The sequence below is a fragment of the Ictalurus punctatus genome, chromosome 7, assembly GCF_001660625.3.
Source record: "Ictalurus punctatus breed USDA103 chromosome 7, Coco_2.0, whole genome shotgun sequence".
NCBI lineage: Eukaryota > Metazoa > Chordata > Actinopteri > Siluriformes > Ictaluridae > Ictalurus > Ictalurus punctatus.
Genome location: NC_030422.2, coordinates 33,618,259 through 33,638,520, shown reverse-complemented (window position 1 = coordinate 33,638,520; position 20,262 = coordinate 33,618,259). Strand labels below are relative to the sequence as shown.

General features: G+C 40.2%; 1 pseudogene; it reads left to right on the top strand.

Annotated features, from left to right (window-relative positions):
• The first annotated feature begins 244 nt into the window (after positions 1-244).
• Positions 245-13,775, top strand: LOC108267098 (zinc finger protein 850-like; annotated as a pseudogene).
• Positions 13,776-20,262: the final 6,487 nt, after the last annotated feature.

The following is a 20,262-nucleotide window of genomic DNA, read 5'->3' as shown; positions in this document are numbered from 1 at the left end:
TTGTCAAATACCAGAGACTGTAGAACCTGTGCTTGTTATTTGTAGGAAATATGAAACACAGAGGATGGACATGATAACAGACAGGGAAAGAATAGGATTAACAGGACATGGAGTAAAGAATATAAGAGTGAACAAGGAAGGAAATACTCGATCTGATTTCTAATAAAAACTGGACTAATGACGAGAATATGACATGGTGCTCTGTGTAGGAGTTCAGTAAGTCCAGAAGATGGCAGTAGTGCAACATCAAGGATGCAAGCTGATGTTAAAAGCCAAAGAAGAAGAAGACGAGCCGCTTATCTCTACATGAAAATATCTTTGCATTTCTATGTTCTGCACAAGATTTTCTTCCTTGAGGTTTAGAGCAACAGTTAAATCTGAAGGTGTTTAAGAAAAGCTGGTTACTGTGGCTGTACTTGGAGAGGGTAACTATGTTCTAACTAGATGCACCAAGAGGTAAGTTAAAGTGAAAATGGTTCTCCGAGCTGCTCGGTCTCAGCTAGAACACTGACTGGATCCTAAACGGATCTCTGCTTCATATCTAATAGCGTCTAGTGCAGATAGATGACTTGTACCTTTTAAATAAATAAATAAGTATTTATATAAATCTGATCTATAGGAATTCTAGTTCTATCATTTTCTTGCCATTGCTGATGAGTAGACAAGTTACCTCAGCAAACATTTTCCTCATCGGTTAAGCATTATTATCCACGCTGGGGACACAGTGTCGGGTTTTGGCAGACATTTGAATGAAAATTTAATTATAATTATGGACATACACAACTCTGAGTGACCAATAAACACAGCCAGCTCGAGCCTTTTAGGGCTTATATGTGCATTAAGGTGACACAGTTCTAAATGATAGCAGGGTAATTGTAATAAAATAATAATAATAAGCAAATAAAATCATACATTGCTATTTTTATGTAAAGCTGTAAACTGGAGAGTTTTACTGTTTGACTATATTAACTCACTTTTATACAAAAAGAGATTATAGACATGAGGGGCTACAAGCTAGTAGACATCTTAACCAGTCAAATACCAGATACATAAAAGTGCTTGTGTACAAAGATCACCCCCCATGATCTCAGCAGTACAGATGGCAGGTAATAGTTTTGTGGACTGATTAGAGGAGAAGAACCACAGAGTGATGGAGGATGTAAGAATGTTCTCAGTGATTTTGCTGTAAAACTGAACCATTGTTTGGTTGGGATACATTGAGTTTCCGCAACGATCTCAGAAAATACATCGTCTGTTGTGCTTTCTTGACTAGGCATGTGATCTTCTCATCCCATTTGAGGGTGTTCATAAGGGTGTGCAGGGGAGTGTTTACCTCTACTGGGAATATTGTTGAGAGCTGAAAGTAATAATAATAATAATAATAATAATAATAATAATAAATCATTATTTATAATCTTTCATTAAAGAACTGTTCTAAGCACTTTACAAAATTACAGTTATATAAGACAGTAAAAAAAACCAAATGTCAACAGATATATAATTAATAAATCTCTAATCAAAGACTAAATGAAAACTAAAACTATGTTTTTGTACCCTTCTCTATTTCAAAATGGAGACGGGTAAAGGGAGGGGTGACTGCTTACAGGCTGGAATTTAAAATAAAACAAGTCTCAGGAGACTCTTGCACAGAAACTAATGCCCTTGCTTCCTTAAACAGGCTGTACCCTTAAATTAGTGCACCCCTTGCCCTCTCTTCAAGGTTTTGGTGATTAGGAATACCATGTTGTGATCAGATTCCAGAGGAATGAGCTCCACTGTTAAAAAAGTTTCTCTAAATAATGCTGTAGCATAAATTTAAAATTGTCACCTGCAGTAGCAATGTGGATCTGTGTTTTCTCCCAGTGATGTACTGAGGCTGGTGACTAATATCAGTTAATAGTTTTCAAACTGCTGAGTCCATTGGATGTCACTGGATTGGGGTAGAATACAAACTACAACCAGAATTACGGAGGAAAATGAGTCCTCTCCTGCAGACACTCTTGACCGATCCCACCTGCACCTGCTGAAAGTTTGACCAGTCCCATCCATTCCCACAGTTATTTTGTGCTGAACTCAAGTGGCTCAACTTTATATTTAATAGAGTATAAATAAATCAGTCATTTAAAGTCCCGTTACCTTGACCAGGATAACCTCTCAATTCTGCCTCCATGAAAGTAAAATCCACAAAGGTAAAGGAAAGCCAAATGGTCTGTGATAAATGCAGCTGCAGAAGCGAAAGCTCAAGTTTGGTTAGGCCATGGGGGGGGGGACTTTTGGGTGGCCCTGAAAACCTTCTGGCAAACTGTTTGGCACCTCAGGAGGGGGAGACATCCCTAACGATAATAATACATAGAAAAATGTAACAGTTCTCTTATTTCACATTAGGATAATGTTGCTTTGTATTTTTTATGTTATTGACGTCCAATTTTTTCTCCCTAGAGACAGAAGAACATGATGCCCACAAGAGCCTCCAGTAGTCATCAAACGACTGCTACTATTCTTTGTATTATGACCAGTCAAGAACAAATGCACACAGAACTTCACCACTGTTCATACTGTGGGAAGAGTTTTACTCACCAGAGTAATTTACAAACACACCAGCGCATTCACACAGGAGAAAAACCTCATCAGTGTTCACAGTGTGGAAAGAGTTTCAGTAAGAGAAGGTATCTCCAACAACACCAACATACTCATACAGGAGAGAAACCATTTATCTGTGTACAGTGTGGGGCAAAATTTACTCTCAGTTGTAATCTCAAAAGACACGAACGCATCCATAAAGGAGAGAAACCATTTATCTGTGTACAGTGTGGGGCAAAATTTAATCTCAAGTGTAATCTCAAAAGACACGAACGGATCCATACAGGAGAGAAACCATTTATCTGTGTACAGTGTGGGGCAAAATTTACTCTCAAGTGTAATCTCAAAACACACCAGCGCATCCATACAGGAGAGAAGCCGTACCACTGCTTACAATGTGGAAAGAGTTTTGCTGACTTGAGTAATTTCCAACAACACCAACGAACCCATGCAGGAGAGAAGTCGTATCACTGCTCACAGTGTGGAAAGAGTTTTTATCTAGAGCGTGCCCTCCAACAACACCAGCGCATTCACACTGGAGAAAAACCATATCAGTGTTCACAGTGTGGAAAGAGTTTTAATCACAAGAGGACTCTCCAGAGTCACCAGAGTATTCACAGAGGAGAGAAGCCGTATCACTGCTCACAGTGTGGGAAGAGCTTTAATCGAGAGTGTAATTTCCAAACACATCAGCGCATTCACACTGGAGAGAAACCTTATCAGTGCTCACAGTGTGGAAAGAGTTTCACCCAACGAAGTGGTCTCAAAACACACCAGCGCAATCACAAGGGAGAAAAGCAGTATCACTGCTCACAGTGTGGGAAGAGTTTTAATCAAAAGGATACTCTAAGACATCACCAGCGCATTCACACGGGAGAGAAACTTTACAGCTGCTCACAGTGTGGGAAGAGTTTCACCCACCGAAGTGGTCTCAAAACACACCAGCGCATTCACACGGGAGAAAAGCCGTATCACTGCTCACAGTGTGGAAAGAGTTTCACCCAACAAAGTGGTCTCCAAAAACACCAGCGCACTCACATGAGAGAGAAGCTGTGTTAGTGCTGACAGTGTGGGATTTTTTTTGGCTGAAATGTTTGCTTCCATTTTGAACAGAGATCTACTTATTTAAGTAGCACTTCTGTAAGCCACTCAGGATAAGGGTGTCTGCCTAATGCTGTAAGTGTAAATGTCCTATGCAAAACATGTAACTGATGGAGGATCTGGTAATATAATATAATTGGCAATAAACATCACTGGATTTCATGTAAGGACAATATCATATTGCACAAGCTTAGTGTAAACTATAGCTACTGGCCCTGATTTCCAGTTGTTGGAATACAGACCTTCACTCCAGAGATTTAGTTGGAAATTTCTCAATAAACATCTGCAGATATGCTCACCTGATATAAAATTATAGTAACAGGCTCACAGTGTGACCTTAATGTTTGCAGTACAAATTAAAGGCAATATGGATTAATATAGACTGTCTAGGTGCTTCATTGTTAGAATAGTCTCAAATTATTCTTTGAAATTTTCAGGTACAGTGCTGTGAAAAAGTATTTGCCTGATTTCTTCTGTTTTTGTGTATAGCTCATAATAAATCATTTTAGATCTTCAAACGAAATACAACATAAAACAAAGGCACCCTGAGTGTAAACACAATACATTTTTTATGTATTTATATTTTTTGATTGAAGCAACAAAAAAGTTAACCAATACCTATCACCCATGTGTAAAACTGATTGTCCCATCCATCCATCCATCCATCTTTTATACCACTTTATCCTTTTCAGGGTCACGAAGAAACCTGGAGCCTATCCCAGGGAGCATAGGGCACAAGGCGGGGTACATCCTGGACAGGGTGCCAATCCATCGCAGGGCACAATCACATACACATTCACACACCCATTCATACACTATGGACATTTTGGACATGCCAATCAGCCTACCATGCATGTCTTTGGACTGGGGTAGGAAACCGGAGTACCCGGAGGAAACCCCCACAGCACGGGGAGAACATGCAAACTGGTCTGGTCTTCGGTCCGTAAGTTGAAACTCAAGCGCAGCTGGATTATGCAGCAGAACAATTTTCCAAAGCATAGAAGTAAGTCCACCTCTGAATGGCTCAAAAAAAGCTAAATTAAAATGAAGGATAACGGGGGTGGGCGCTGTCTAGCGGGCATTGGAGTAGTTCGGGTTCAGTTTGGGCTCCCGTCGAACTTCTGTTATTTTTAAGTAATAAGTGTTTTTCGTAGTCAAATACTAGCAAACCCTATTTCTAACATATTTTCTTAAGTTAAATGTAAATATATTTGGAAGGTGGGCTAACGACCTGGTCGGTCGAAGTGGCAGTCTTACAGGCTACGGTGAATGATGTGGCAGTAAAGGTGACTGGACTCAGAAATAAGTGTGAGGACATGGAAGGGAGACTGAGGAGATGTAACATCAGAATTCTGTGTGTGGCGGAAGCAAATGGATCCAGCTTTACAACATTGGTCTCGGAACTACTGAGAGAAATACTACAGCTTGATAGAAATGTGCTTGTTGACCGCTCTCATAGAAGTCTGGGTCCTGTGAGGAAGGATGGGAAACCATGCGCCATCATAGCCAAACTCCACTACTACCAGGACTGCGTTGAGGTACTGAGCCGGGCACGCTCTTGAGCCCTGCTCCGGTGTAACAGTGAGACGACTGCTATCTTTCCGGATTATACCGCGAGTGTCACTAAGGCCAGGGCGGCCTTCAATGAGGTCAGGAAGTTGCTCCATAAACGGCAGGGAATTCCGTATGGCATCCTGTTTCCAGCCTGTCTCCGTATGAGCTACGTCAGGAAGAATATCATTACTACTGTAGAGGGCTGAGTGAGTAAATTGCCCTGGCTAATTCATCGTCTCTGAACTCTGACTGGATTATAACTGTTTGATCAGACTTCTACTGTAATAAGGAGGATGGTCAACAACGCTGTCTTATTTTCTGTTATATACGCTATGATCGGGTGTATGCTTCTACACTGTGATAGGATGCACTTTTTTTTTTTTGCGTTTACTTTTCATACCAGAGGTTCGGTGGAGCTTGAGCAGTAGGCTCTATAGAGTTCCTCCACACAAGCACTGAATGTGTGGATTTGTTTTCGGAATGTATGGTGAGCACCCTGTTCCTGTAGATGCTGCGGGGTGGGGTTGCGGGGAGGGTGTGCTAGACTTTGTTGTGTATTGTTTTTAATTTGCCAGACATCTGTGTTGTGGCATTTCTAGGTTCTGCTGTCATTCTAGGTTCCCTGGAGGGCTCAGATATCTGACCTTTTTTTCTCTCATTATGACTGACTTCAGTATTCCCAGAGGGTCGGATGGTAATATGGTTAATTTCGTGAGCTGGAATGTTAAGGCACTTAATCATTCTTTAAAGCGAAAGAAGGTATTTACACATCTGAAAGGGCTTAATATAAATATTGCATTTCTTCAGGAGACACATCTACGGTCATCAGACCATTCTGGACTGGGAGTGGAGTGGTCAGGGCAGATATTTAATTCTAATTTCCATTCAAAGGCTAGGGGGGGGGCAGCTATATTAATTGATAGAAATACACCATTTACGATGACAAGTGTGGGAACCGACCCCACTGGGTGCTATGTTATTGCTGTTGGGCAAATTTATACTTTTCCGGTCATTTTGGCCAATGTTTATGCACCAAACTGGGATGATTCAATGTTCTTCACAAATTTTTTTTCCCGCCTACCGAATATGGCATCGCATTACTTTATCCTGGGTGGTGACATGACCTGTACGCTTTCCCCTGTATTGGATCATAGCTCACCCAGATTCTCGTCCCTGTCTGGGGCGGCACATTCTATCCAGCTCTTCCTCGAGTCGTACGGAGTGGTGGACGTGTGGCGTTTTCGCAACCCTGCTTCCAGGAGTTACTCCTTTTTCTCCTCAGTTCATAATACATATTCCCATATAGACTATTTCTTTTTGGACAAAAGAATGCTTCCCCTCATAGCCAGATATGATTATGGACCCATAGTTATTTCAGATCACTGGCCCTTGACTATGAGAATGCGCATCCCGGATGCGCAATCCAATTACCGCCCTTGGAGACTCAATCCTCTGCTTTTGTCGGATGATGTTTTTACTAGTTTTATTGCATCTGAAATTTCGGGTTTTTTGGATATTAATCAAACAACTGGAATGTCCTCCTTGACGATTTGGGAGTCGCTGAAGGCGTATTTACGAGTTCAGGTCATCTCATACTGTGCTAATCAGAAGAGAGTGAGCACTGCTCGACTTAAAGAGATTCTTGAGCTGGATAGGTCACATAGCCAACTGCCCTCTGCAGATTATATGAAGAGGCATTTGTCACTGCAGACAGAGTTTGACCTTTTATCGATGAAACAGTCTGAGTATCTTCTCTCCAAATCACGATATGGGTTTTATGAGCACGGGGAGAAGGCTGGACAGGTTCTCCCTCACCAGCTAAGACAGAGAAGTCATGTGTCATCTTAAGTTAGAAAAGATTAGATACACTGTAAAGGGAGCGACTGGGAAATTTTATAGAATCTGGCAACCTTTTCTGTTCTTTGTCAGAGACAGTATGCTGGATGCTGACAGTATTATGTGATCATTAACTATAATTTTATTTCTTTTGCTCTCTTCTTTTATATGGTGGTCTGGCTTTATAATATGTAATGTGTATGTTCTATGTCTGGCACTGGGTGGGGGGTTTGTTCTATTTGCTTGGTTGGTGTTGTATGTTTAATTTGAAAAATGCTAATAAAGAAACCTTGATTAAAAAAAATGAAGGATAACATTTCCTATGCTGAAGCAGTCAAGAGAAGAGAACAAAAAAAGCTTTAGTAGTTGGATACTTTAGTAGTAGATTTGGAACTACTACAAACCAGAGCAATGAATAAACAGACTGATTTGGTGAGTGAATTTAATAGATATGTGAAGCATAAGTACAAACATTTTAACGCATTTTTACAGATGGACCAAAAGATCCAATTACAGGAAATACAGGCTCTGAGGTAGTAGTTCCCAGTCAGAGAAATAATGATTATCCACTCAAGAATAAAGATGCAAGATAAGGAGGTTATATTCATGTGGATCCCAGCCCATATTGGCATTATGGGAAATGAAAGGATAGACAATATAGCCAAGCAATCGTTGAAAAAGAGATTATAGATACAAACATCAATCTTTCAAGATCAGAAGGGACAAGCGTTGTATGAGAAATAATTATTAAAGAATGGCAACAACAGTGGGATTAAGAATTAAAAGGTAGACATCTATATTAATAAAAAAAGCAGAGTTCACACTGGAAAGTAGGGGAAAAAACAGGAGAGAGGAGACAATTATGACCCGACGAAGAATAGTAAATTCCACAATAAATGAAATAGTACGCTCCATGTTATAGGGAAACATCCAACTGGATTTTTTAAGTGTTGTCAAATACCAGAGACTGTAGAACCTGTGCTTGTTATTTGTAGGAAATTTGAAACACAGAGGATGGACATGATAACAGACAGGGAAAGAATAGGATTAACAGGACATGGAGTAAAGAATATAAGAGTGAACAAGGAAGGAAATACTCGATCTGATTTCTAATAAAAACTGGACTAATGACGAGAATATGACATGGTGCTCTGTGTAGGAGTTGAGTAGGTCCAGAAGATGGCAGTAGTGCAACATCAAGGATGCAAGCTGATGTTAAAATCCAAAGAAGAAGAAGACGAGCCGATCATCGCTACATGAAAATATCTGCACAATATGTTCTGCACAAGATTTTCTTCCATGAGGTTTAGAGCAACAGTTAAATCTGAAGGTGTTTAAGAAAAGCTGGTTACTGTGGCTGTACTTGGAGAGGGTAACTATGTTCTAACTAGATGCAGCAAGAGGTAAGTTAAAGTTGGTAAACATTTGAATGAAAATCACCTTTAATTATAATTATGGACACATACAATTCCGAGTGACCAATTAACACAGCCAGCTCGAGCCTTTTAGGGCTTATTCAACACTCCATGTTGTATTTCCTCCTTGAAGGAGTTTTATAATCCTTTCCATTGTTTCATTTGACAACTCTCCTGTTGGTGCCATGTTTCCTTTCAATTAACTAAATCCAACAATTTATTAAGGTGTGTAAGCACTCTCTTTTAACTGCAGACAAATTTGCGTTTTTAGACTTGTGCTGGTATTTGTTTCAGAAATGCAAATTACAAGGTGATTCCATAATTTTTTCCTCAACTATGCCGTTAATTAAAATAATTTCATTTGGTTGAGGTATGTTTCACGAAGCCAGAATGTTTACTTATTAAACAAAAATTGTTTTGTGTCATATCTGTGATTTGTTTATTTGCAATGATGTAAAAAACCCGGGTGAACATCCTCTAAGTGTGGAGATTTCATAATTTTTGCCAGGGGTTATATGTGCATTAAGGTGACATAAAAAAATTAAAAAAAATTGATAGCAGGGTAGTTCTTATAAAACTGCAATAATCAAATCTGTGTCATACATTGCTATTTTTATGTAACTCTGTTAACTGGAAAGTTTTATTGTTTGACTACATATATACACTGTATTAACTCACTTTTATACAAAAAGCGATTATAGACACGAGGGGCTACAAGCTAGTAGACATCTTAACCAGTCAAATTAAATCATGGGTATTCAACTAAAAGTTTCAGATGCATAAAATTCATTGTGTACAAAGGTCAAACTTAAAATGACTGAATTGTGAAATGACCTTATATTTCTTAACCATTAACGATTTGTTTATAGGTATTCAATAATTTGAAGTGGTTGTGTTTTGTTTCATACTGGCACTTTTTTATAACCATTTTTGACTCAACACATGCCAAGATGTTGAGAATTTGTCATGGGGACTTATCTGTCCATGATGTTGGATTTTATTTCTAATCTAGTCTTGGCCAATTCCATAACCCTCCATTAACCCACCATTGATATAATTGAGCAGTGGAGTAATAATACATAGAAAAATTAAACATTTTTTTTTTTTATGGGGCATTGGGATAATTATGCTTTGCATTTTTCATGTTATTGACTTCCATTTTTTTCTCCCTAGAGACAGAAGAACATGATGCCCACAAAAGTCTACAGCAGTCATCAAACGACTGCTGGTATTCTTTCTACTACGACCAGTCAAGAACAAATGCACACAGAACTTCACCACTGCTCATACTGTGGGAAGAATTTTACTCACCAGAGTAGTTTACAAACACACCAGCGCATTCACACAGGGGAAAAACCTCATCAGTGCTCACAGTGTGGAAAGAGTTTCAATCAGAGAAGGTATCTAAAGCTACACCAGCGCATTCACACTGGAGAAAAGCCATATCAGTGCTCGCAGTGTGGAAAGAGTTTTGCCCGACTTAGTAATTTCCAACACCACCAACGAATTCATACAGGAGAGAAACCATTTATCTGCGTACAGTGTGGGAGAAGATTTACTCACCAGTGTACTCTCAAAACACACCAACGCATCCATACAGGAGAGAAACCGTATCACTGCTCACAATGTGGGAAGAGTTTTGCTGTGTTGAGTAATTTCCTACAACACCAGCGGATTCACGCAGGAGAGAAGTCGTATCCCTGCTCACAGTGTGGGAAGAGTTTTAATCTAGAGAGTAATCTCCAACAACACCAGCGCATTCACACTGGAGATAAACCGTATCAGTGCTCACAGTGTGGGAAGAGTTTTAATCACAACAGGTCTCTCCAGCGTCACCAGAGTATTCACAGAGGAGAGAAGCCGTATCACTGCTCACAGTGTGGGAAGAGTTTTAACCGAGAGTGTAATTTCCAAACACATCAGCGCATTCACACCGGAGAGAAACCTTATCAGTGCTCACAGTGTGGAAAGAGTTTTAATCACCTAAGTGTTCTCAAAACACACCAGCGAATTCACACAGGAGAAAAGCCGTATCAGTGCTCACAGTGTGGGAAGAGTTTTAATCGACAGGATTACCTTCAGTATCACCAGCGAATTCATACTGGAGAGAAGCCATATCACTGCTCAAAAAAAGTGGAAAAGGTTTTACTCACCCAAGAAATCTCCAAAAACACCAGGCCATTCACATGAGGGAGAAGCTGTGTTCGTGCTGACAGTGTAGGATTTTTCTTTGCACAAATGTTTGCTTCCACTTTGAACAGAGATTTACTTTTTTAAGTAGTTCTAACACACCGAGTGTGACAGTGTGCCAACACCGAGCCAACAGTTTTTGATATGAAAATGTGACATTACATGTAATATTATTTTCCTGTAGTTTACACAGTAATTCTATAGAGTAAGTTTGCATAATAATATATTGATTTGATCTTAATTTATTTGCATTATACACTGTCTACAATAGACTTGTCTTTTTTAATATTATACTAACCTCCACAACAGGGTTCGATGATACTCTTGGTTCCTGACCTAATGAACCAGCATGAGGATGTGTTTATTGATTGAGATTTCAGAGCACTTCTGTAAGTCATTCTGCTAAATGCCGTGAGTGAAAATACATCCATCCATCCATCCATCCATCTTCTATACTGCTTATCCTTCCTTCAGGGTCACGTGGAAACCTGGAGCCTATCCCAGGGAGCATCGAGTACAAAAACCTGGACAGGGTGCCAATCCATCGCAGGGCACACTCACATACACATTCACACACCCATTCATACACTACGGACACTTTGGACATGCCAATCAGTCTACCATGCATGTCTTTGGACTGGGGGAGGAAACTGGAGTACCCGGAGGAAACCCCCGCAGCACCGGGAGAACATGCAAACTCCACACACACAGGGCCACGGTGGGAATCGAACCCCGGACCCTGGAGGTGTGAGGCAAACATGCTAACTGTGAGTGAAAATGTCCTACCCAAAACGTGTAATGAATGGTAGAGCACTTTCTCCGACTCCGCCTTCGATTCAGAAACTGGTCCTCCACCATGCCCCGCTTCCACATACCCTGACTCAGGCCATGGAGCCATTTGGCCTGCCACCTACTCTCCCTGAACAACCCCCTCAGCCATCTGCACCTCTGGCCCATGGACCTCATACTTAAACCGATGACGTGCCAGATACCAATGAGTCATCCACGTTTTGGCATCCTTCATGCAGTGGAGCCACTGGAGCGGGGCATGGACCGAACAGAAAGTGAAGGCCCATCCCAACAAGATAGTATTGAAGGGTGAGGACCGTCCATTCGATGGCTAGACATTTCTCAAAATTTAGACACCGCATTGATCACATGTCAACACAGAACTGGACCAAACCGTCTGCCTTGGAAACTGAGACCAACAGACTGGACCAGGCACTGTGAGACTCCTTGATTACCCCCATATTGAGCATGGCTGTAAGCTCCTCCCGAACCACCTGTTTTTTGTACTTGGGGAAACAATAGGGGTGGGTGTGTATCATCACCTCTGGGTGCATCTCAATGTGGTGTTCGATGAGATTAGTACGAAAATTCCACCTGCATCTTGGCAGCCTGTGTCATTTCAGACAGTGAGAGGTGGTCTCCACAAGAGACTGTGGTGGATTGAGCCACCGTTTTACCTCTGGTCCTATCTCCTACCTCTCCGAAATGACTGTCGCCAAAACCACAGGCACTCCCACTCTCCACAGTTTAAGGAGATTGAGCTGGTAAATCTGCCACACCCCGCCTCTATCCGTTTGTCTTACCTCATAGTCGATGTCCCCGACTGGCTGTGTGACCTTGAACGGCCCTTGCCACTTGCCGAGCGATTTGCAGCTCGATGTCAGTAATAATGCGAGCACTCTTATCCCTTTGATAATTCCTGTAGCTGAGTACCCCTGTTATACAGTAGGCACTGTCATTCTTGTTTTGCCCTCAGGTTCAGAACATATTGAATTTCATTCTTGCCTGTTAGAAGGTCTCTCCTCACAGTTTTCCCTAATGACGTATAGGATGCCCCAAGGCTTCCGCCTGTACAATCAATCAAATGGGGGAAACCCTGTGAAGGCGTGCGGGACCTCTCAAACTACAAATAACAGGGGATTGAGCCACGTATCCCAATCCCAAGCATCATCATGAATGCATTTACAAATCATATTATTAATTCTTGATTAAATGTTTGACCAGCCCATCCATCCATCAAAATTCATACAGTTCGCAAAGAGTGCGTGACATAAAGAACATGCTCTGGTCAGTCAGGATCTTTTTCAAGATCCTGACTACCTACTTAGATGTTGCAGCGAGGCATTACTTCTGGGTATCGTGCTTTGTAGTCCACTAAAACTAACACAAAGCGATGCTCTCGTGCATTCCTTTCTAATGATCCGACGAGTTCCATACCAATTCTTTCATAGGGGATCTTGATTAAGGGTAATGGGCACAATGGTGCTTTTGGGGTGGCTGGCAGATTCACCAGCTGACGTGTACACCTCCTGCCAACATCGCCATGAAAGCCCAGGCAAATAGAAACAGGCCATAAGTCGGTTCAGTGTTTTATTGTGCCCTTAGTGCCCCACCATCGGATTATGGCGAGCCACCTGGAATATTTCCGACGGCTCTTCGGGACCAATAATTGGGTCATTTCCTCTTTGGTTTTAATGTCCTTCATCACACGGTATAACATATTTTGGTAACACTTTCTATGAATACCATGCTCATAATGAATTATAACCTCATTTATAGTTATATATAAGCAAGTAGTACTGTTCTATAAATACATTTATAAAGACACATGAAGACCTATATTTCATTATAATAACAGTTATAGCTATGTTTATATTATTGTTATAATTACTTAGTGATATTTTATAATATTTATAAGTATTAATTAGTCAGTCCTATGGTTCCATTAATGTATTCATAAAAATGCAGCCTGCATTTTTATAATGTTATTATATTATAGTTATAATGACTTATTAGTAATGCAGATTTATTTATAAGTCCAATAAGTGAATTATTTTATATCATTGTCGATAGTTGTGTTGTGCTGCCTTATAAATACTTATTGTGAGTGATAATACAATTACTAACCTTTATAAATGCATCAGTGATGGCTTTATGTAAAGTGAATGCATAGGATGCAGTTTCCATAGTGCAAATGTTAAGAAATCATGAAGATGTGCTTATTATATGTTATAAATGCCTTCAAAATTGTTTATTTGTAAATGTAACTACTGAATAATAATGGTTTTAATAAAGTAATGAAAAAACATATCATTAATGCAAACATGAATGCAAATATTTCTTTTAATGTTACATACTAGCAAAACATTGTAACATTTATTTTTACATATACATACATACATGGTCATTACTAGCTATAATGACACTGAGGTCTGGACCACAATAGTTTCGGAAGGTTTTTTTTTTTTTTTTTTTTTTGGTTTTGTTTTCTTAAGCATTCTAACTTTAGTCAGAGCAGTTTATCTAAGAATGGAAGTACAACATACAGTTGCAGAGATTAGAATTTAGCAAGTGCTGTAGTGCGCATTCTGCATTTTGGTATATTAAATTTGAAGTAGATCACATTTTCAATCCGGCCCACCAAAAAATGTCAGAATTTGTGTTCTGTAAAATACTGTAGAAAGATTTAGATTGATATTTAACATCCTTACCCACAGTCCAGTCCAATAGGTGGCACAAACGGCTCCACAAGAGAGCACCAGTGGAGCTCCAGCTAGAGGTCAACCTGCCGACCTCATCGAGCTCTAGCCGGAGGTCAACGTGGTGACCTCCTCTCCAGAGCTCCAGTATGAGACCCATGAGGTGGTCTCATATGCAGAGCTCCAGCCAGAGGTCAAAGTAGCGACCTCTGCCCCCGATCTACAGCTTGAGATCCACGAGGTGGTTTCCACTGCAGAGACCCCAGTCAGAGGTCAACAAGGTGACCTCACCTCCAGGGCTCCAACCTGAGACCCACGAGGTGGACTCACCCGCAGAGTTCCTGCCAGAGGTCAACGTGGCAACCTATGCTCCAGAACTCCAGCCAGAGGTAAATGTGGTGACCTCATCTCCAGATCTCGAACCTGAGACCCATGAGGGGGTCTTACCTCCAAGCTCCAGCCAGACGTCAATGTGGCGACCTCGGTTCCAGAGCTCCAGCTCGAGACCTACAAGGTGGTCTCACCTGCCGAGCTCCAGCTGGAGGTCAACTTGGCGACCTCATCCCCAGAGCTCCAGCATGAGACCCACAAGGCAGTCTCATCCCCAGAGTTTCACCCTGAGACCCACAAGGTTGTCTCATCTCCAGAGCTCCACTGTAAAGTCAAGATCCTGCTAGCGGTCAAGGAGGTGACCTCCCAAACCATGTTCATGTCCGAGATTGAAGAGGCGACCTTTCAAGCCCAGTTCCTGTCCCAGGTCGAAGAGATGGCCAGGCCAAGCCAAGCTCTGCTCATGACAAGTTCCTTTCTGACGTCGATGAGGCGACCTCTCATTCCAAGTTTCTGTCCGATGTCGATGAGGTGACCTCCCACGCCAAGTTAATTTACACCATTTACACCATTTGGCAGACACCCTTATCCAGAGTGACTTACATTTATCTCATTTATACAACTGAGCATTTGAGGGTTAAGGACCCAACAGTGGCAGTGATGGGGCTTGAACTACTGACCTTCTGATCAGTAACCCAGAGCCTTGTTCCTGTACAATTTCGACAAGGCGACCTCCAACGCCAAGTTCCTGTCCGATGTCGACGAGTCGACCTCCCACGCTAATTTCCAGTCTGAGCTCAACCATGTGACCTTCCACGCCAAGTTCCAGTCTGAAACTGACGTCACAACCAACCAGGTTCTGCTTATGCCTGAAACCGACGTCACGACCAAACAAGTTATGCTCCCGCCAGAGTCTGCTGCCACGGACAACCAAGTTATTATCACGCCCGAATCTGCTGACGCAGCCAGCTAAGTTCTGTTCATGTCCAAGTCTGCCGACACGGACAACCAAGTTCTGCTCACGCCCGAGTCTGCTGATACGGACAATCAAGTTCTACTCATGTCTGAAGCAGATGTCATGACTAACCAAGTTTAGCCTGCAAAGTTGATGGAGAACGACATTCAGACTCTCTATGTGACTGAGGACGCCACCCAGCATCCCTATACAGCTGAGGATGCCACTCAGCCACTATCTTCTTCTGAGGAAGTTTCTCCATCTCCAAGAGCTCCGTTATGAGTCCCTACTCTTCCGTGGATGCCGCTATGCCAAGTTTCTATTAGGATGTCACTCCACTTTCCTGCTCCACTGAGGACGTCGCTCCGCCTTCCCGCTCCACTGAGGACGTCGCTCCACACTCAAGAAAGGCCGACGAGATGGCCCGCCAAGTCAAGCCCCAGTCTAAAGCTGACGTAGGTGGAACCTGAGACCTTTTGTGGTTCCAGAGACACACCCAGCTAAAAAATTTTGGTTCCCAGAACATACATTTTTAAGGTTTGTTTTTGGTTAGCCAAGAAAGTTTTACTTGTGGAAATAGAATGTTGTTTTTAGGTTTGCAGAACGTTCCCCTAATATTCTCATTTATTTTACATATTCATACATTCATGCATCATTAATCATAAATAAAATGAATCAGTCTGCATAAATAAATAAATAGTCAGCACACAATCCATGTTTTTATTCATCCACTGTTTAATTGTTTACTTAAAATAACATGAGCCATGAATCTTGGGACATTAAACACAGTAATTTTTATTTAATACAAAAAAACAAAAAACAAAAAAAACATTTTCTTGGATAAAAAATTTAAATAACATTGTATTATTAAAAAATTTATTGTAACTATAAAAATGGATACAATTTTCAACTTCTGACCAACTTCTGCACTTGAAAAAACTTCTTCCACCACTGTCATCTGCAAATTTAACAAAAATGAAAAAGGCAATGTAAGTTACATGGACATAAGATTAAATCATTAGAATTAGATGAACAATTAAATAAATTACATAAATAAACTTTACTTTATATGTCTAATATCATTGAGTTTGCACACAGCTGCACCTAGTGGTCTGATGTTACACGCAACTCCAAAAGAAAAAAAAAATCTAAAATGAAAAGCAGGCATGCATTGGATATTATGACTTGTGTATTTTGTCATAAAACTTTGGTTCTTAGATGAATTAATTCATTTTGGGAAACCAGGCGAGAACATCAGGGAGATCTGGCTCTGGCAAGTTGAATTCTCTGTGCACTTCCCAGCTGCGACCATTATTTTTATTTACAACAATTAATGACTGACTGTGTGGCATGACCAAACATTATAGGTTTTATGTGTCAGCTGCTATATTTTACTTCCCTGAACTGTGAAACTGTGAACTAATGTGTGAAACCTAACCAATTAGCCAGATAGATAGCTACCATCCAACACTGCTTAGCCTAGGTAAATAGCTAATAAAACAAACTAATGTGTTGTAGCTAACTAGCTTCCTAACTTCAGACAAAGAAAAGTTAAGTGACAGCAACACAGATTGTGAAAAAATGAAAAATTATGGAAAAACCCGCAGCACAATCTACCATTTTTAGCCGCAACAATCACAAAAAAAAAACAAAAACATGAAATCCTGTACGGACTGAAAAAACACATGAATAAAGAGTAAAAAACAAATTTGCCATAAATAGTACATAAAAATAGAAGTGAGAAGCAAGAACATAGAATATTATCACTCAACCTTCAACAAAATAAGTTAAAAAGGTTGCACAGGTTTACCGTCTTAAGAGCTTTGGAGTTCTTGCAGTGAAATAGATTGGATGTATTGCTCAGTTTCTTTTCCAAAATCAGTCAATATGGACAATTGGTGGCTGAATTTACTATGATGAATGTGAAATTTGGCAAACAGTAATAAAAGATTGATGATAAATTATTCATTCTTTTTTGTTTTGCTCATGTTTATAGAAACCAAACAATACATCTGTACACACCAATGAAAAACCCATAAGCAAATTTTGTTTAACAGATTAAAAATCAAACCAGAATAATTGCGTATAATGGCAATCCAAAAAAATATGAAGTGCAGTTTCATTAGGGGCACCACAAAAAGAGCAATTTGTACGCCTGTCTAATTGAAACTTTCTTAAATATACTTTGGCTGGGTAAAATCTATGTAATAGTTTAAACAACTTCCCTTTATTCTGCTAGTTATTATGTAGTTAAGAGGTAATGTCGCCAACTCGAGTTGACAAAATTACAATTGCATGAAATTGTTTTGCGCACTCTTTCACAGTGATGTTTGTTGGTAAATGAGACCTTATTCATGTTCGATGCAAGTGAATCGAAGAGGGCTTTGGCTGAATGCGCGTTGTGATGATGTCACAACACGTCTTGACCCAAATCTGTGGAAAATCTTTGGTAATTTTGTATAAATTCACAAGCTCCTCCGAATATTGCGGAGTTTTCTGTAATTTCTGCGACGGCAAAATCCTGGAGGGCCTGTTTTCTGATAATTCAGTGTGTCCTACTGTGTTGTTATTTTGATATAAACTTGGAAACTGGAACGCTTTATTGTCTGATTACTTATTTTACTCTATAATAAACTACATTAATAAAAAAAAGAAAAAAAAAGTTTATCGACTGGAAAATAATGACTTGATTAAATGTACCACCCATCTGCCCCTCCAAATACATCATGTTAAACTAAAACTTTGTGGTAATGAAAATGTTTTTGCTTTTTTTTTCTTCTGGTATACAGGCCCTGATTACCTCGCTACCACGTTATACTATCTTTAAAACCCGAAAAGAAGGGATGTTTCATTTAATATAAGTATGAAACAGACAGATTTATATGTTGACCCTTTATGCTTATCAAACTACAGGTAATGAAAATGCAAAACAAAGACACAGGAACAGAGTTAGCAAAACGTCGTACTGTTGATCTGCCTTTCCAAATTCTCTTATCACTGTGGCATGCAAGCACTGTGTGTGTGTGTGACAGAGAGAGAGAGAGAGAGAGAGAGAGAGAGGGAGGGGGAGAGAGAGCACGATTAAACCGCACTTGGGCTGCTGCCATTTTAAGTGGCTGCCCCAGGTATCTTAGAACCTGTTTTCGGAGCTGAACATGGCAGGATAATGTTGCTTTATATTTTTCATATTATTGACTTACATTTTTTACTCTCTAGGGACACAGAAGAACATGATGCCCACAAGACACCAGCAGTCATCAAACGACTGCTGGTGTTCTTCATATTATGACCAGTGAAGAACGAATGCACATTGACCTTCACCGCTGCTCATATTGTGGGAAGAGTTTTACTCACCAGAGTAGTTTAAAAACGCACCAGCGCATTCACACAGGAGAAAAACATCAGTGCGCACAGTGTGGAAAGAGTTTTACGTACCTAGTTTTACTTAGTAAGTTTTAATTGAAGTTTTACGTTTAAAGTTTGCACACCCTCAGCGCAAAATGTTGTTTATTAGGTTTCACAGGCGTTTCTTCTTATCCTAAGTTACATACAGTACAGTACAGTGAGGAGAAATAAATATTCAGACCCTTTTGATTGTTATTTAATATACTTCCAGTGCATATATCCACTTCAAATATCTTCCGACTTTGTACTTTCTACAAACATGGACAAAAAGGAATCGATCTACAACTACACACTACTCACTGCACTGTAGTCTTGCAAAAACTGCAGAAGTTTCCAAAACTCATGAATCCAATTCTGTGTGAGCTTGGTGCTGATGCTGACAAGATTGAGGCACATACGGGCAAAAGTATGTGGACATCTAGGTACACAGTCTATACGATATATCAATCCTGACACGCATAAAAAACTGGGCAAATTTCCTCATGCGTTTGCCTCCACTACACAAACTAGGGTTGTGTCTCAAATCGTGTACTTGTATACTATTCTAGACTGTTGTTGTGTACTAAATCTAACCGGGTTTCCTGTTACAGTTAGTGTTTGAATTTTATAAACCTCTCATGTAGCTTTCAAACCTACTGAATGGTTTTCATTCTACTGTTTTGCCCCCTACTCTTCTGGATTTTCTAGATTACTGGTCAGAGGGTTTTTTTGTTTTTTAAAAAATTATTATTTCAGACACAGATGCAGTATTGCTAGTTGAAATGTTTTTTTGAAACGCCAGTCAGAAACAAAACTTTTTATACCAACATGAATTTCCTATCTGTTCCCTAAATACTGCCAACTTTCAGACTATTCAACAGGTGAATATTTGTTTTCTACCCAGAATTTATCTTTTCCACAAGCAGAAGTGCTATCTCCTCAGGCATCTCAGAGGAAATGACGTTCAAGGTCAGTTTGGTGCACAGATGATTGAGGTTGCCTCTGATTCCCAAACCCTGGTGAACAGATTGAGCTTCATTTCAGTTCTCAGTGACTCTATTCAATTCAATTCAATTCAATTTTATTTGTATAGTGCTTTTTACAATAGACATTGTCTCAAAGCAGCTTTACAGAAATATCAACATGGTATACAGATATTAAAGGTGCGAATTTATCCCAACTGAGCAAGCCACTGAGTGGCGACGGTGGCAAGGAAAAACTCCCTAAGATGTTTTAAGAGGAAGAAACCTTGAGAGGAACCCGACTCAGAAGGGAACCCATCCTCATCTGGGTAACAACAGATATTGTGAAAAAGTTCATTATGGATTTATATGAAGTCTGTATGGTGTTAAGAGCAGCCGTAGTCCCAGCAGTCTGGAATTAAAGAAGATTTGAGCTCCATCCAGAGGCTGAAAGGATCAGGATCTCT